The sequence below is a fragment of the Rhinopithecus roxellana genome, chromosome 20, assembly GCF_007565055.1.
Source record: "Rhinopithecus roxellana isolate Shanxi Qingling chromosome 20, ASM756505v1, whole genome shotgun sequence".
Taxonomy (NCBI): domain Eukaryota; kingdom Metazoa; phylum Chordata; class Mammalia; order Primates; family Cercopithecidae; genus Rhinopithecus; species Rhinopithecus roxellana.
Genome location: NC_044568.1, coordinates 61923895 through 61941221, shown reverse-complemented (window position 1 = coordinate 61941221; position 17327 = coordinate 61923895). Strand labels below are relative to the sequence as shown.

The 17327-nt window shown below is 37.4% G+C and overlaps 1 pseudogene; it reads right to left on the bottom strand.

The window, feature by feature from the left end:
- Positions 1-1564: 1564 nt before the first annotated feature.
- Positions 1565-2116, bottom strand: LOC104671353 (annotated as a pseudogene).
- Between the last annotated feature and the right edge of the window lie 15211 nt (positions 2117-17327).

Below are 17327 nucleotides of genomic sequence, written 5' to 3'. Positions count from 1 at the left end.
GTTCTTTAAGAATATGAGAATTTAGTAACATCAGCTAGCCCAGGAGCAATGCTATTAACCTGGATGGTTGCAGACCCGGGAGCAGTTAATCAACTAATGGCTATTTCTGTAGAGAGAAGCTATCTAGTGAGGATGTATGAGTTGTACAACACAGGTGGTCAGCATCATGACTCCTCCACTCCAGAACTAAAATCCCTTTCTCTGTGTAACCTTGCTGCCTGTCTGCATCTACCTTTTCTCCTCCTGTGCCAATTCTCTACCATCCACCATCAATTTACTAAATATATTGTTTACAAAGTGACCAAATATAACTATAGAGGATGTTTATGAAGAAGACAATTTTATTTTAAAATGTTTTACTCATATTCATGATTCATAGTGAAGACTGGTTTTTAAAACATTATAATGCATTTTCATGACTTACATATTTTATAGTTTTGTTTAAGTATAAGAAACCATAATAAGTATAAATAATGACTCTGAATCTCACCACCTAGAGAAACTCAGGAGTCACCCTTTCTCTAGATGGCATGACCTTAGACTTCCACCAACAAGGTAAAGGATATTATAAAACATTTTCAGAAGCCCTTTCTGAAATGGGAAAAATGGTGTTTCATTGTTGTTTTAATTTGTACAGTTGTTTTGGTGGGGGGTCAGAGTCTCACTCTGTCACCCAGGTTAGAGTACAGTGGCGTGATCATGACTCACTGCAGCCTCAACCTCCTAGGGTTCAAGCGATCCTTCCAGGTCAGTCTCCCAAGTAGCTGAGACTACAGGCACATGGCACCATGTGGGTTAATTTTTCGTAGAGGCAGGGTCTTACTTTGTTGTCCAGGCTGGTCTAGAACTCATGGACACAGACCATCTTCCCACCTCGGCCTCCCAAATTGCTGGGATTACGGGCGTGAGCCACCACGCCTGGCCTTAATTTGTATCAATTTAATTGGTGTTCTCTATTCTTATTTATTGCCCATGGCTAAAAGTGCTTATGTGTCTAATTTGTGCTTTTAAATATATTTGTGGGATAGCTACATTTACATGCAACCGTCAGGATATGGGATAATTGTTTATATATGTAATAAACTTTTAATAGCTTATTCTTAATAATCGGTAAAATCTGAGAAAATGAATTTATCATTCATATTTATTATTCGTGAAAACACTGTTTTAGATTTACTTACCAACTTGTGGAATGAAGCTAGTCTGTCAATCTGTTACAAACTAGATCAGTGGTTCTCGAAGTGAGGTTCGCCAGACCAGCATGATGAGATCAACTGGGAACTTAAAATGTGAATTCTGGGGTCCTACCCAACTACACATCAGAATCTGGGGGTGAGACCCAGAAATCTGTGTTTTATTAAGCCCTCCAGCCAATTCTGATGTACCGTGTTGAAGTTTGACAACATATGGAGTAAACCAACAATAAGAAACCTCATGTGAAATGCTACTTAAGAGACTTTCTCACCCCCGACTGCAACGTCAATGTGCACATTTTCTTTTCTTTTCTTCAGCGTCCAACATCGTTTTAATAAAACAGTAGGATCCAGGGTTAGTTTTTGCAGCCTCAGCTGGCCTGTCCGCAACTGGCGCGCTCGAACTTCCGGCCCTTGGAGCAGACGTAGGGTTTGGCGTGGCTGGGCGGGGTTCCCGGGGCCTTGCTGAAATGCAGGTTCATCTTTCGGCCCTTGCGAGGACCGGAGAGCAGGACGGTGCCGCAGCCCTTGGGGGAGTCCAGGGCCAGCTGGTCGAAAGCGAAGATTTTGCCCCCCGCCCTGATGATGCGGCTGCGGGCCAAGCTGGTCACACTCAGCGCACACACCTTCAGTTTGGGCACCTCCTGAACCCGCGCGTCATCCGTTATGGTCCCCACAACCATGGCCGTTTTGTTTTCCCAGCCAGGAAGCTTCATCTTCCGGATCATCCGGGAAAGGGACAGAGGTGGTCGGTTGGTAGGACTCATAAACAACCTCTTCAGTACAACCTGGTTGAATGTAGAGTTGGTTCGTCTGGCTAGAAACCTGTACAGCTTGACCCACAGCCTCAGGTACATATCCTGGCTCTTGGGCTCCTGGCGCCGAACCTTTGGGTCCTTGTTGTGGTGGATGTCAACTCCCATGATGGCGTCTCCTGCTCGGCCAGGTACGGAAAGCGAGAACGGCCAATGTGCACATTTCCTATTAAGACATCTTCCTCTCCCTCTCGCTGCCTTTCTTTTCTCCTTCCTCTTGCAGAAATTCCATCCATTTGTGTCTTTATTTTTTAATCTTTCCCAGATAATAGCTTCACTAATGCATTGCTACATGTGGAGAATCTATTAACTTTTAAGATAAAAAGTTCGTTTGCTAAATTCTCCCCATATGTTCAAACTCATAAAGTACTTGTTCTGATTGCTATGATACAAACAAGAAACATATTACTCAATTTGGCATAATTTTAGGAACACTTTTGTGGTCCGGCATTAGCACCGATTTTTGAACATGCTTTATTAAATTCAAAATCTTGTACACTACTTGTCATTGTGGTAGTTACAGTGTATATCAAGATTTTTAGGTTAAAATGTTAAAGTAAAGCATATTTGTTCCTAAACACAGTAAAAGGAATAAGAGCACTATTAATATTACTGTTATGATTAAAATTGTTCATGTTAATATCTTCATATGCCTTATGTCATTCAATCCGCATAATAATTCTATGAGGTAGGACGCACTGTTATTCTTGTTTTGCTGAGGTATTCATAAGTCTGCTGAAATATATACTACAAAATAGGACTGAAAAAAAACCACTCAAATTTCAAATTTATTAAATTGTTAACTATTAAGTTCTACTCATCACAACAGATTCCAGATAGACATTAGATAAACCTAAAGGCTTCCAGTGAAGTCAAGTATTATTAAACACTTTTCATATTTCAGTTTTATAAAATTCCTATGTAATCTAACATTGTACTATATAAAATGTTTTTTAATAGATTTGTATTTTAAAAGGTTTTAATATGATTTTTTTTCTATTTCAATAATTATTTGGAAAGGTAATTTATGTCCTAAAAAATTGTAACTATGGTGTTGTGAATTTGGGCATCTTCCAAGCTAGGGAGTTTTTGGACAATTCATAAAAGATCTCTCTTTTTACTGCATCCAGTCCAACTCATCATTTTTTAAATGTTGAGAGGGTTATACATTCATGGCTTCAAAGAATGGTACCATACTTAAAGAACAATAAAGAATAAGAAAATGAAGCCCATTCTCCCCAAAATTAATTCACTATGGTTCTAATGAAGATGATCAGAATTCAAAAAGAATGCAAGAACATACTGCCTACTGAAGTGTTACTTAACAAACTACTTTTTTCTTTTTTATTTTTTTTTTATTTTTTGAGACAGAGTCTTACTCTTGCAGTGGTGAAATCTCAGCTCACTGCAACTTCTGCCTCCTGGGTTCAAGTGATCCACTTGCCTCAGGCTCCCAAAGTACTGGAATTACAGGTGTGAACCACCGCACCTGTCCTGAACTACTGTTTTAGAAGTCTTAAGGAACTATATTTACTTTTGCTGTAGAGTCTCAACTATTCAAAAAGCAATGTTAAAAAAAATCGAAATCACTTATTTTCCCATTTGCAAAAAAGTAACTAAATGGGATCTTTAGTATAAAGACACATTTAGTAAAAACAAAGGAGAGATGATACTTCCCACCCAACTAGATTTTTTGGAATTAAAAAATTGACTTGGTTTGAACACAAATAAACTAAGACATCATGGTTTCTATAAGTGGTTACAGAATAGAGAGAAAACCTAAGACATATGATATCATCTTTTATGGGTAATTTCATCAATTTGTGTAAGTAGTAGCATTCTAATGACAAAAAAGGAGATAGAACATAATGATTCCACAGAATAAATGGACATGATCCTGTGATTCTAGGCTGATGAGACCTGACTTTCCTCGCAGAATCAATATTCACAATTTTATTCGTAAGGAATATATTCCATTGCATTCAGAGAAGTATTATTTATAAAATGAAATTCTTTAGTAATGTCATGTGAGATAAGGCATGTGTGAGGTTAAGGGGCAGTTCAATTTGTAGATTTTTGCCTACTTAAAATTTACCCCAGACATGGCTTTGGGGCATTCCCCAGTGGGTTAACTGTTGAGACCAATATAGCTGCCAATACACCTCCCTCCTTAACTCTGGCAATCAGTATGTGGGCATGCATCTAATGTTTGGCTGACTGCCTGCTCCACTCTCAGGCCTGGTGCTACTGAGCAAAGACAAGCGGACACCTAGTTCCACATTCTTGGCTCCTCAGAGCTGTCTTGAATTCTGTGCATTTTCTAACCTAAGTCCTTGGAAATCCCTTGGAGTTGACATTATCTTTCTACTGTATTTCCGTATTGCTTATGGTCACCAGCACCAGTTTCTTTTGCTTGTAACCAAGACCTCTTATTTTGAAAAATATTTTGCACATATTTATTAAGGTTTTTCTATAGTTTTAGTAATGTGCAGATGTTGCCATTTTATTTACTAAGAAAAATCATGGCTTATGCTTCCAAAAATTTACAATCTCCAGACGGAGCTGAATCCATATGGAAAGTGCTACATATATCATAATAAAATAATGAGTGTTAATATACATGTTAAGAAACCAAAAGATAATATAGAATTTCAGGGCATCTCAATAAAGAGTTTTTCACATATGGTGGCCCTACTCTTACTGGGAAAGCTTGCAAAACAATGGTGTGTGTGCATTTGTGTGTAATTTTTTTTAAAAATAAAGGTATATATAACTTTCTTGAAGCTAACCAATCCAGAATTTTTTTTTTTAAACATGTACTGCTGTCTCCAGGTAACAAATATAATTTGAAAAGAAGCTCTAAGATCAGGATTCAGTGACTAATTTCTGCAATAAAAATGAAATCCATCCATCTTTTCTCCTGTATCTCAATATCTGATAACAATTTTTCATTTTAAATACTAACTATTCAAGTCTTTTCAAGCTTCTAAAAGACTGGAAAGTTAATTTTCCAAATGTGCTGATGAGCAGTTGCAAAGATTAGTTTACATAATCTATGTTCCTGCTGGCAGAAGCATAACTTTCTATTTAATGCAATGAAACAGGTATTTTTAAGGCATTTTTTTCCTTTATAAAATCTGAACTTAACACATACCCTGTGTGAATATAGAATAAAAGCAATTGTTTGTTTCTGCAAATTTCACCTGAAGTAGGAGTTTTAACTGCCAGCTTTGAATCCAGGATCAATAGTGAAACATGGTTGCATGCTCACTAATATTAAGATTTCTGGTGTTTAAAACTTTCAAAGAAGCAATAATTTCATAGTCTTTTAGGGAGCTGAGTAGAAGGAATAATATAGGAACTTTTTGGATTTGGTAATGTTTAATCTATAACTAAATTTGGAACTATATCATGTCTTCTCCAAAATAACATATCTTTTCCTTAATAGGAATAAGAAAACATTTTTATTTGGAAAGTGGTATCTAGGAATAGATAAAGTAGATACGGAAGTGTTCAGGTATTTTAAAAGTACTATTTTTTTTCATAATGTAAAAAGTTTGCAGAAGTGGAGGTGGATAAAACTCAAATGCAAAACTATCTGCAAATCACCTAGAATTACTACCTGGGTAAAACTTGTTTGCATTCCCCACCAATGTAGAGACTAAGTCTCTGTGAAGAAATGAATGGATATTTTGAATAGGAGATGGGTGATTAAAAAAAAAATGTCCCCCCATTGATTAGGGCAGCCTTGCTGTGGAAAGAAGTGGCACTGAGGTGAACCTTAGAACATCCTGGAATGTTAGGTACCTGGGCAGCAAAGAAAGATTTGCAAGATCCAAAATACACAATCTGTCAGTATTTGATATAGACAATGGATGACCATAAATTATCTAATAACAGCATATCCTTCATTTGGGCAATACCAGAGATTCTCTACTTTTATCCCTAAGCTTACCAAGATTGAGTCATTTTCACAATCTAGTCTGAATTTCCAGTTAAAAATGTTGCATTGATCAACCTGATTTTTCTCTTTTCAAAACCCCACTGCAATATTAGAAATGGAATTTTATCGTTATAAAGACACATGAGGCCGGGCGCGGTGGCTCAAGCCTGTAATCCCAGCACTCTGGGAGGCCGAGACGGGCAGATCACGAGGTCAGGAGATCGAGACCATCCTGGCTAACACGGTGAAACCCCGTCTCTACTAAAAATAAAAAAAAAAAAACTAGCCGGGCGAGGTGGCGGGCGCCTGTAGTCCCAGCTACTCCGGAGGCTGAGGCAGGAGAATGGCGTAAACTCGCGGGCAGAGCTTGCAGTGAGCTGAGATCCGGCCACTGCACTCCAGCCCAGGCGACAGAGCAAGACTCCGTCTCAAAAAAAAAAAAAAAAAAAAAAAAAAAAAAAAAAAAAAGACACATGAACATGTATGTTCCTTGCAACACTATTCACAATAGCAAAAGCATGCAGTTAACCTAAATGCCCATCAGTGACAGACTGGATACAGAAAATGTGGTACATATACACCATGGAATACTATGCAGCCATAAAACAAGAATGAGATCATGTCCTTTGCAGGGATATGGATGGAGCTGGAGGCCATTATCCTTAGCAAACTGACATAGGAAAAGAAAACCAAATACTGCATGTTCTCACATAAGTGGGAGCTAAATGATGAGAACACATGGACACATACAGAGAACAACGCACACTGGGGCCTTTGGGAAGGTGGAGGATGGGAGGAGGGAGAGGATCAGGAAAAATAGCTAATGGGTACTAGGCTTAATACCTGGGTGATGAAATAATCTGTACAACAACCCCCCATGACAAAGTTTACCTGTGTAACAAACTTTCACTTGTACTCCTGAACTTAAAATAAGTTAAATTAAAAAAAGAAATACAGTGGAAAAATAATAGTGGAAACTGGTGTTGGGGAGGAGCATTGGGGATAGAGAGTGTATGAGAACTCGGTACTTCCTGTTAAATTTTTGTGTAAACTGAAAACCTCTCTAAGAAATAAAGTCTACCAATTTAAAATAAAAGTACAACCAAATCAAACCATCAACTAACATGGGAAAAGAAAAGAGTTCTGAGAGTCCACCACTGAATAAAGATATTGACAGTTTTATTGGGAATCAGAAGGTGACTGAGGAATGGTGACTAATTTAAAAACAGAGTAACTAGGCCATGCACGGTGGCTCACGCCTATAATTCCAGCACTCTGGGAGGTTGAGGCGGGCGGATCACCTGAGGTTAGGAGTTCAAGACCAGCCTGGCCAGGGTGAAACCCCATCTTTACTAAAAGTAAAAAAATTAGCCGGGCATGGTGGTGTGTGCCTGTAATCCCAGCTACTTGGGAGGCTGAGGCAGGAGAATCGCTTGAACCTGGGAGGCAGAAGTTGCAGTGAGCCGAGATTGTGCCATTGCACTCCAGCCTGGGCAACAAGAGCGAAACTCCATCTCAAAACAAACAAACACCAACCAACCAACCAAACAAAAAAACCCAGAATAACTAAACCCAGAACCTTATGTGGGTGAGTAGTCAAATCATTAGTCCCAGAGGAACCCTGAGAATCTCAGTGCTTAGGGATTTCCAGTACTCCTGGAGGTAGGGGTCAAGCACTGAGCTGAAAAGAGAAAAATTGGCTGAAATTCTGTTGACAGAGTACTGATACCAAAGGAAATTCTCCTCCATTTCATACATACAGGTATGCAGGGGGTGGGAGGTTTAGTCTGTGGGGCTAACTAAAGGCACTTCCTGACTCCACTCTTAGTTCCATCTACCTTGCTTTCCAGGATGTCCTATCTTTGTGAAGCAGGATTTTCAGTGGTTGATGTGATTTAAAGAAAAGAAAAAATAAAGTACTAAATGGAAATCAGTGTGGAATAGGAAATGAGGGTGTTGGTGTCTAATCTGATTTTAAAATGTGAGAAGCTGTGCAGTGCCCAGAAGGCACACATTTCCCTTTAGTAAGTAATTGTAGTCATTTAAAAGTAAACTTGGTTGTTTTGTTTGTTTTTGTTTTTACAATTGTGTTTGGTATTTACTCAAATGGCTACTAAGTTGTTGGGGATATAAACACATATTACATTCTTTGGTACCAGCTTACTTATCAAAAGGGATTGTTTGGTATTTCTTTTGCCTCGGGCACAATGAAAATAATCATACGGATACCAATGGACCTGTGAACTGAGAAAGTTTGAGACTCCCTCCTCTAAGCCAATTAAGGCAGTGCCATTCTTTTGTGTAATACTCTCACTGCCACGGCCTGCCTGGGAGTTGGGAGCCACTGCAGGATTCAGTGTTGGTCAATGAGATGCAGGAGAAATTGTATTGGATAACTTCTTAGAAAGTTATTTTTCTTCCTAATAAGAACAGTCCATAGGAGATGAAAGGATTTTGCCACCCTGGCCAACCCCTGCTCCGTGCTTTTGAAGGTGGTCCTGTTGCCTGGAGCTGAGTTAGCCATCAGGCGATACAATTTGACAACTGTAAGAATAAAAGGCAAAATACTAAGGACAGCAGGGAAGAACAGTAACCATCTATCTACCTCCAGAATCCTTGTGAGATAAAAATAGAGTCTCTGCTTGTTTAAATTGCTGTTGTTGGCTTTATCACTACTTGTCTCTGAAATTTCTAATTAATGTAAACAACATGTAAACACTGACGATTCTTGACTTAATCAGAACTATGAAATAGCAACTTTGTGTGGGTAGTTTGAGAGACACTGGGGAATGGTGTGAACACACAAAGTAAATGTCTGTCAGAGTCAAAAGCAAATAAATAAGGTACAAAAGTGATACATCATTAAAAAAAATATAGAGGTAAATGCCAGGGGAAATTTTGAGAGTGACAGCTGAGAGAATCAGAACAGGAGAGGTAGGGGTGATAATAAGAATAGCTAACATTTATTTTGCAGTTACCATGTTCCAGGCATTGTGCACATTATTTTATACATATTTGTTAATTTGATTTTCACAACAACCCTAAGAAGTAGGGTTATCTCCAACCTACAGATGAAGAAAGTAGTTATTTCTACTTTAGAGATGAAGAAAATGGAACAAAAATATATCAAATGACTTGACCTCAGTTATCCAACTAATAAATAGTGGGCTGGGGGATGTGGGAGAGTGCTATTCTGCACTGTAAACTTTTCAATGAAATTTCACTTTTTAAATAAGTACCTTTATTAATGTAATGAATATTAAAATTATGTAAAATGTTCCAGCTACTAAAGATTTATTAACTTTTATTTTTTGAAGAAATTAAGTGTTCTTGAATTAATATCCCTGAATTGATATGTTGCAATATTATGTTCTTGAAATTTAATAGTGAGAACGTTAAATCAGAAGAGATTAATAATGCTTTAAGTTGACTTGTGATACCAGGTAACATTTCTGGAAGTGGACTTTGTGTTGGCCAGAACTCCTTTTTGTAAACATTATCCAGAAGTGTCAGGCACTTTGCAAGCGAAACATAGGTGGGGGTTTTGGCAAAACTTGCATTTACACATGACTTAGGTAATTGTTTCTATTTAATTGTGCACCACCTATCCAAATAGACTGAATTAATTTTAAATTAAAGTCCAATCAGATAAAACTGGGAACAATGTAAAATAAATTAACTTCATTTTAACTTTTACCCCAGAGAAACTAATATTATTTCCTAATGATCATTTTTTCATAATTTTCTTCAAAAGTAATCAAAAACATTATACACTCGTAAACTTTTATTCATCTCCTAGAACCTTGGATTTGAATGAGAACTTAAGGATTGTGTAGTGTAAATTAGATGAGGTCTGCAAATATCTCTACAAACTTCCCCCAAATAAATAAAAAATACCTGTTATATCTAATAATAAAGAAATCAAACCTCTGAGGTGATTTGCAGGCTATCCAATTATGTGTTAGAGACTCTTTCTTATATTGGAATTACCTCTGAGAATTAAGAATCTTAATTAATAGAGTTTGAAATGACAAATATTTATTGAACTAATATATAATTATATGAAAAGCAACATGGCTTTGCTCTTTCACATTAGAGTTTATCATAAATCAAAGTGGCTACTTGGTACAGTTAGTTACACACAAAAAACTTCCCTCTTGGGGAGATGGGGAAAGGGCACCAAATACTCTATTTTTGTTTCTGTTTATTAAGAGAATAACATAGGTAATTTAATTCTGCCATTATGGGAATCTAAATCTCCATAATTTGTTTTGTCGATGGTGATAAACTTCACCTTCACCCATTTGAAAATTCTGACCAGTAAGTATCTTCTGTAACTATCAGTGTCTTCCAACTCAGGAGCACTTTTTACCCCTACTTTCTGTGTGATATACTGCATAATTCATGGTAGGTTTTTAAAAACTATAAAATATTTTTTAAAATGACGAAGCTATCATGTCATGACTTTCATTCTTGAATATGTTCTTTGCTTTCCCTGAATATATGCAATGTGCTTGTTTACTTTATATTTTACCAACCCAAGAGAAGGCAAAACAAGGGAGAGGAGATGAATTTTAAAAGTTATACAGAGTACAAAAACCATATATTAGACTTCTCAAAAGAGGTGTTTATACACAGGAAAGAGTTGTCCATTTTACATGAACGTAGATTTTTAAAAATCATTATGTCTGATGGCTGGAATGAAAATTTAAGAGTAGAAGGGAAGACAACATTGACTATAAAAAAGATTTTCTAGATTCACATTTGTTTATTAAACAGTAGGATTATTCTTGTCAAATGTATTCCAAATGCATTTTACTACTGTAAGTAATATATATATATATAGCTCTTGTTATGTGTATTGTATATGACTCTTGTTAAATTTAGCCCTGCATACAAATATATGTGCATGTGGGGCTTTATTTAACAAGAATTATGTTCATTTTCTTCCAGAAATAGCTCTTATTTGAGGACAGAAATTAAAATGGATAATGATAAAAATAAGTCAATATGTAAAAAATTCATTTAGTTACAATTTTCACTGGTTCACCTTTAAGTTACCTCATTCGACTATTTATAACTTTATGGAAGATGAAGTAAGCAAAAATCTTCAGCTATTCTGGTGTGGAGATTTACTTTTCATGCATATGTATCAACAGTTTCAAAAAAATGAGTCATTCCAAGCTTATTGAAGCAAAGCTTTCCTAATTAGAGGTCATTTATGTACTTTATTATAGGTGTTCTTCCACAGCTTAGAGAGTATTAAATATAGTCTTCATGCATATATATTGAGAAAGCTTCCTAAATGTTTGGCTTAAAAATACAGTGAATCTTAATCAGTATTTCAGGACATGGGATTTTAATAGTGTGAACATTTAAAATCTCAAAATCTCTTTCTTTGATATTAGGGTCTGAAATACCTCCTTCACAAACTAATATTAAATATTTGAATATATTACATTTATGTGAACAAATGAAATATTGAAAAATGAGCATGCTCATCCAAGGTGACATCGTCATGAATTGCTATTCTAACCCCCAGGGCCAAGGTGAATGACGGGTTAATGCTTCAAGTCTGTGTCTAAAACCATCCATACGTTATCCCTAAGTTTAATTCAGGACTCAAAGTATCTTAAATTTACCATGGATGAGAGAATGAGAGGAAGAAGAAAGAGGAGGGATGAAAGGAGAAAATAAGAAAGGAAGAAAGAAAAGAAAAACAAAGGAAGTGGAAGGGAGGGAAAGAAGAAAACAAGGCAGAAAGGCAGGTAAAAAATCATGAGTCCAACATGTATCAGAAATTTAGTTTTTGCTATATATAATAGAGGTATAGTCAAAAGTATAAAATAATATATCATTGTCTTTTCTTTTCTTTTTTCCTTTGTGATGGAGTCTTGCTCTGTCACCCAGACTGGAGTGCAGTGGTGCCATCTTGGCTCACTGCAACGTCCACCTCCTGGGTTCAAGCAATTCTCCTTTCTCAGCCTCCCAAGTGGCTGGGTCTACAGGCACGTGCCACCACACCCAGTTAATTTTTGTATTTTTAGTAGAGACAGGGTTTCACCATATTGGTCAGGCTGGTCTCAAACTCCTGACCTCAAGTAATCTACCCACCTCAGCGTCCCAAAGTGCTGGGATTACACTTATTCTAAGGTTTTGTGGAAGTTTAATGGTCCTAAAAGGTAAGGCATATCTGAGCAAGAGGATGCATAAAGATGGGAAACTTGTCTTATTTAGAGACCAAGATTTTAAAAATGATTATAATGAATATCATGTGCTGTGTGTATAGGGGTTTTAAAACTGACCAACAGAATAACAGAAAGTCCAAAGGTGGTGCCAATAAAATTATGAATAGAAATATCAGCTGGCATTTTTCCTAAGAGATAGCATGTATGTTTAATAAACATTTGAAGAAGTCACTAGTCATCAGAAACATGTAGAATGACCTACTATGTTGCACTCATTCAGTTGGTAGAAAGTAAAACTAGGGAAAATGTACAGTGTTTGAGAGGTTATGGATCAATGAAATTTATTATTCATTACTGGCAACAATTTATATTGGCATAGCCATGTTGAAAGCTAGTTTTACGTTAGCTTATAAATTTGCACAGTTACACGCCCAGCAATTCTATCTTTAGCCCAGACCATCTGGGCTAACACGGTGAAACCCCATCTCTAGTAGAAATACAAAAAATTACCCAGGCGTGGCGGATCTCAAGGTGGGGAGATTGAGACCAGCCTGGCTAACACGGTGAAAACCCGTCTCTATGAAAAATACAGAAAATTAGCCGGGCGAGGTGGCGGGCGCCTGTAGTCCCAGCTACTCGGGAGGCTGAGGCAGGAGAATGGCGGGAACCTGGGAGGCGGAGCTTGCAGTGAGCCAAGATCGTGCCACTGCACTCCAGCCTGGGCGATAGAGTGAAGCTGCGTCTCAAAAAAAAAAAAAGAAAAGTTATACCTGGCGTCAGGAGACACATTTCATGACTAATACCTCAAAAAGCATGGACAACGAAAGCAGAAAAACCCCGAAAGAAAATGGGATTATATCAAACTAAAAAGCTTCTGTGCAGCAAAGAAAACATTCAACAGAGTAAAGAGACAATCTCTTGAAAGGGAGAAAATATTTGCAAACTATTCATTTGAAAGGGGAATAATATTCAGAATATACAAGAAACTCAAACACCTCAACAGCAAAAAACAATCTGGTAAAAAAATGAGCAAATGATCTGAATAGACATTTCTCAAAAGAAGCCATACAAATGACAATAAATAAATAAATTAATTAATAAAGCTCAACATCACTAATCATCAGGGAAATGCAAATCAAAACCACAATGAGGTATCATCTCACTCCAGTTAGCGTGGCTATTATAAAAAGACCAGGCCAGGCAGGGCGGCTCATGCCTATAATCCCAGCACTTTGGGAGGCCAAGGCTGGTGGATCACCTGAGGTCAGGAGTTCAAGACCAACCTGACCAACATGGTGAAACCCCTTCTCTACTAAAAATACAAAACATTAGCCAGGCATGGTGGCAGGCGCCTGTAATCCCAGCTACTCGGGGCTGAGGCAGGAGAATAGTTCGAACTAGGGAGGCAGAGGTTTTAGTGAGCTGAGATCGTGCCACTATACTCCAGCCTGGACAACAGAGCGAGACTCCTTCTCAAAACAACAACAAGAACAACAACAACAAACAAAACCAAAAAAATAATTCATATGCTGGTGAGGATGTGAAGAAAAGAGAACTGATATATGCTGTTGGTAGGAATGTATACTAGTACATCTACTATAGAGAATAGTATGGAGGTTCTTCAAAAAACTGCAAATAGAACTAACATGTGATCCAGCAATTCCACTACTGGGCATTTATCCAAAGGAAAGGAGATCAGTATATTGAACAGACATCTGTACCCCGTGTTTATTGCACCACTGCTCATAATACCAAGATATAGAATCAACCCAGGTGTCTGCTATAGTTTAGATATTTATTCCCCCAAACCTCATGTTGAAATTTGATCCTCAATATTGGAGATAGGGCCTAATGGGAGGTATTTGGGTCATGGGTGTGGATCCCTCATAAATTACTTTGGTGCCATCCTCATGGAAATGAGTGAGTCCTCAAGTTGTCACTCTAGTAGGTCCTGCAAGAGCTGGTTGTTAAAAAGAGCCTGGTGCCTTCCCCCTCCCTGTCTTGCTTCCTCTCTTGCCATGTGATCCCTGCACATACACGGTCCCGTTCCCCTTCTGCCATGAGTGGCAGCAGCCTGAAGCCCTCACCAGAAGCAGTTGCTGGCAGCATGCTTCTTGTATAGCCAGCAGAATCATGAACTAAATAAGCCTCTTCTCTTAATAAATTACCTGGATTCAAGTATTCCTTTGTAGCAACACAAATGGACTATGATTATGTCCAACAGAAGATGAATAGATAATAGATATGTGGCATATATGAACAATGGAGTACTATTCAGTCATAAAAATGAATGAAATCCTGCCGTAGCAAAACAGATGGAACTGGAGAATGTTATGTCAAGTGAAATAAATCAAAAACAGAAAGTTAAGCACCACATGTTATCACTGATGTGGAAGCTAAAAAATGTTGATCTCATACAAGTGAAAAGTAGAACAGAGGACACTAGAGGCTGGGAAGAGTATGAGGAGGGAGGGTATGAGTAGGAAAGAGGAGATTTGTTGAAAGATATAAAATTACAGCTAAATAGGAGGAATAAGTTATAGTGTTCTATACCACTGTAGGATGACTATAGTTAACAGTAATATATAGTTTCAAATAGCTGGAAGGAGGTTATTGAATGTACTCAACACAAAGAAATGATAAATGTTTGAGATGATAGGTATGCTAGTTATACTGATCTGATCTATATGTAGTATACACATCAAAACATCACTATGTACCTCATAAATGTATACCATTATTATATGTCTATTTAAAAGTAAAATAAATAAAAAGACAATTTATAGCAGCAATGTTTGTAATCATAAAATATCCAGAGATGGCCTAATTAACTTTAAACAAATTGTAGTATGTTCACAAAATAGATGGCCATGAAAATGAATGAACTACACTACTGATAGAGTTTGGGTATTTGTCCTCAGCCAAATCTAATGTTGAATTGTAATCCCCAGTGCTGGGGGTGGAGCCTGGTGGGAGGTGTTTGGATCATGGGGGTGGATACTTCATGGCTTGGTGCTGTTTTTGTGATAGTGAATTCTTGCAAAAACTGTTCATTTAAAAGTGTATGGCACCTCCCCACCACCCAGCTCTCTCTGTCTCTTGTTCCTGCTTTTGCCGTGTGAAGTACTTGCTCTCTCTTTGCCTTCTGCCATGATTGTAAGCTTCCTGAGGACTCCCCAGAAGCAGAAGCCGCTATGCTTCCTGTACAGCCTTCAGAACCATGAGGCAATTAAGCCTCTTTCCTTTATAAATTACACAGGCTCAGGTATTTCTTTGTAGCAGTTCAAGAACGGCCTAATACAATTACCAAGGGCAACAGAACAACATAGATTATTCTTAGTAATGTCTTGTTGAGTGAAAAAGAAAGCCAGACTTTATTCAGTATGGTTTGTTATATAACTTCAAAAATAAGCAAAAAAAAAAAAAAAAAAAAAAAAAAAAAAAGTATATGGGTGTTCACTATCTTATATTCATTACTTTTTTCAAAATTATGAAATAGACTGACATTAAAAGTAAAGAGAGTCATATGTAAACTCTTGGTGATAGAGAATTGTGAACCAAAGATAATGACTAATATCATTTTATGTATCTGATAAGGAAAAAGAAATTAAAGATCAGAAAGTCAATTTCTGTCTCTAACATCATATAAATACAAAGGCAAAAAGCCTGAAGTTAGTCAGTGAGGTTTAAGTCCAATATCCCTTCATCATATTAATGTACCACAAAGAACAGCAAAATAGAATAGAGTAGCTCCTTAAGATCACTCTGCACACAAGTTCTAAAATGATAGAAGGTGTTTATTCCTGACAAAATTATAGGTGTTTATTCCTTAGTAACATGGTTCTCTAAGACCCTTATGTCTATGTCTAATTTATAAAATATTATGTCTCCTCATAGTTTTATAGCATCCACTTGAAAATAATGAAATAAGAAAACAGATATACCAAAATGCAGAGAAAAGAAATGACACTTTACGTATTTAGAATAAACTGAAAGCAAATTTTGTAGTGCATTCTACCATTCACTTTGACTCAAGCATCTTTTCTACCTTTTTTGTAATATTTTTACTTTGTCAGAGATGAAAGGAGCGTTCGAGATCATCTATTCAAATCTTATTTTGCAGATAAAGTTCCCAAAGTGACAGTGTTAAAAGCCAAACCAAGACTCAAGGTCACTTCTCCTGGTATCTAAATGCCATGGTGGTTTCTAGCCCTGACCCACTGACCCGAGGGACTTTCGTCATTCCACACAAAATAATGCTTTTAGAAGCAATTTGAGAAAGAGAAAGTGAATGCCAAATATTCTACTGTATTCCTCACAGGGGAGATGACTCTACCACAATTTATTATGCTTCTACAACGTGTAATCTCAGTGGAATTTAGCAGCTACCCCAAGGAACCAATCCCCCTAAAGCTTCAGGTAGATTTTCATAAAGTTAAGGAGGGAAGGGAAGTAAATTAGTAACCACTTAAAGTATAAAGGGATGCAATTGGGAATATGCTTAGTTCTTGCCTATTTTTAAGTAGGGAAAGGTTAAAATGCTTCGTTGATATATTTGAAAAGAGATATCGCGTTTTAGGAAACCCAAGTTAAATCTAACTCCAACTTGTAAAAAATGTCTTAGTTTTATTAATAAAGAGTAAGCCGTTTGAATGCTACCCAATCCAAGAAACACCAGGCATTCAAATTTACGTTGTAGACTTGCCTATAAACGAAACATCGTCATTTCCTCTCTTTGGGAATCCCTTCTCCTGCCCAGATAGTGACTTTTCAGACTCCTGCCTAACATTTAAATTGCAGTTTATATTTTACCTTCTCTGATCTCCCAACTCATTATGCTGCTTTCCTGGAATTAGTCCACGGCATTATTACCTCATCACAGTACTCCTGACAATAGAACTTGCTTGAGGGTTGCTAATATGCATGTTTACCATGGCTTTGTGGCCCTCAGGAAGGCAGGTATTTTGTCTTATTCACTGAGCAGATGGTTAGCCAATTTGGTCTGAGCCCCATTCTTGCCTCTCAGTGTTCTGCCCTGTGTTATGGGAGTCTATGAACCTGTAAATTACATTTCTCTGAGTCCCATAACTTGTAGTTCCTGCTGGGTTTGCCTAATGGGGATAGAAAGAGGGGAGACGCTACTCCTTTCTTGGACTTTTTGGTAAGAGCCACACTGGGCCTTGCCAGG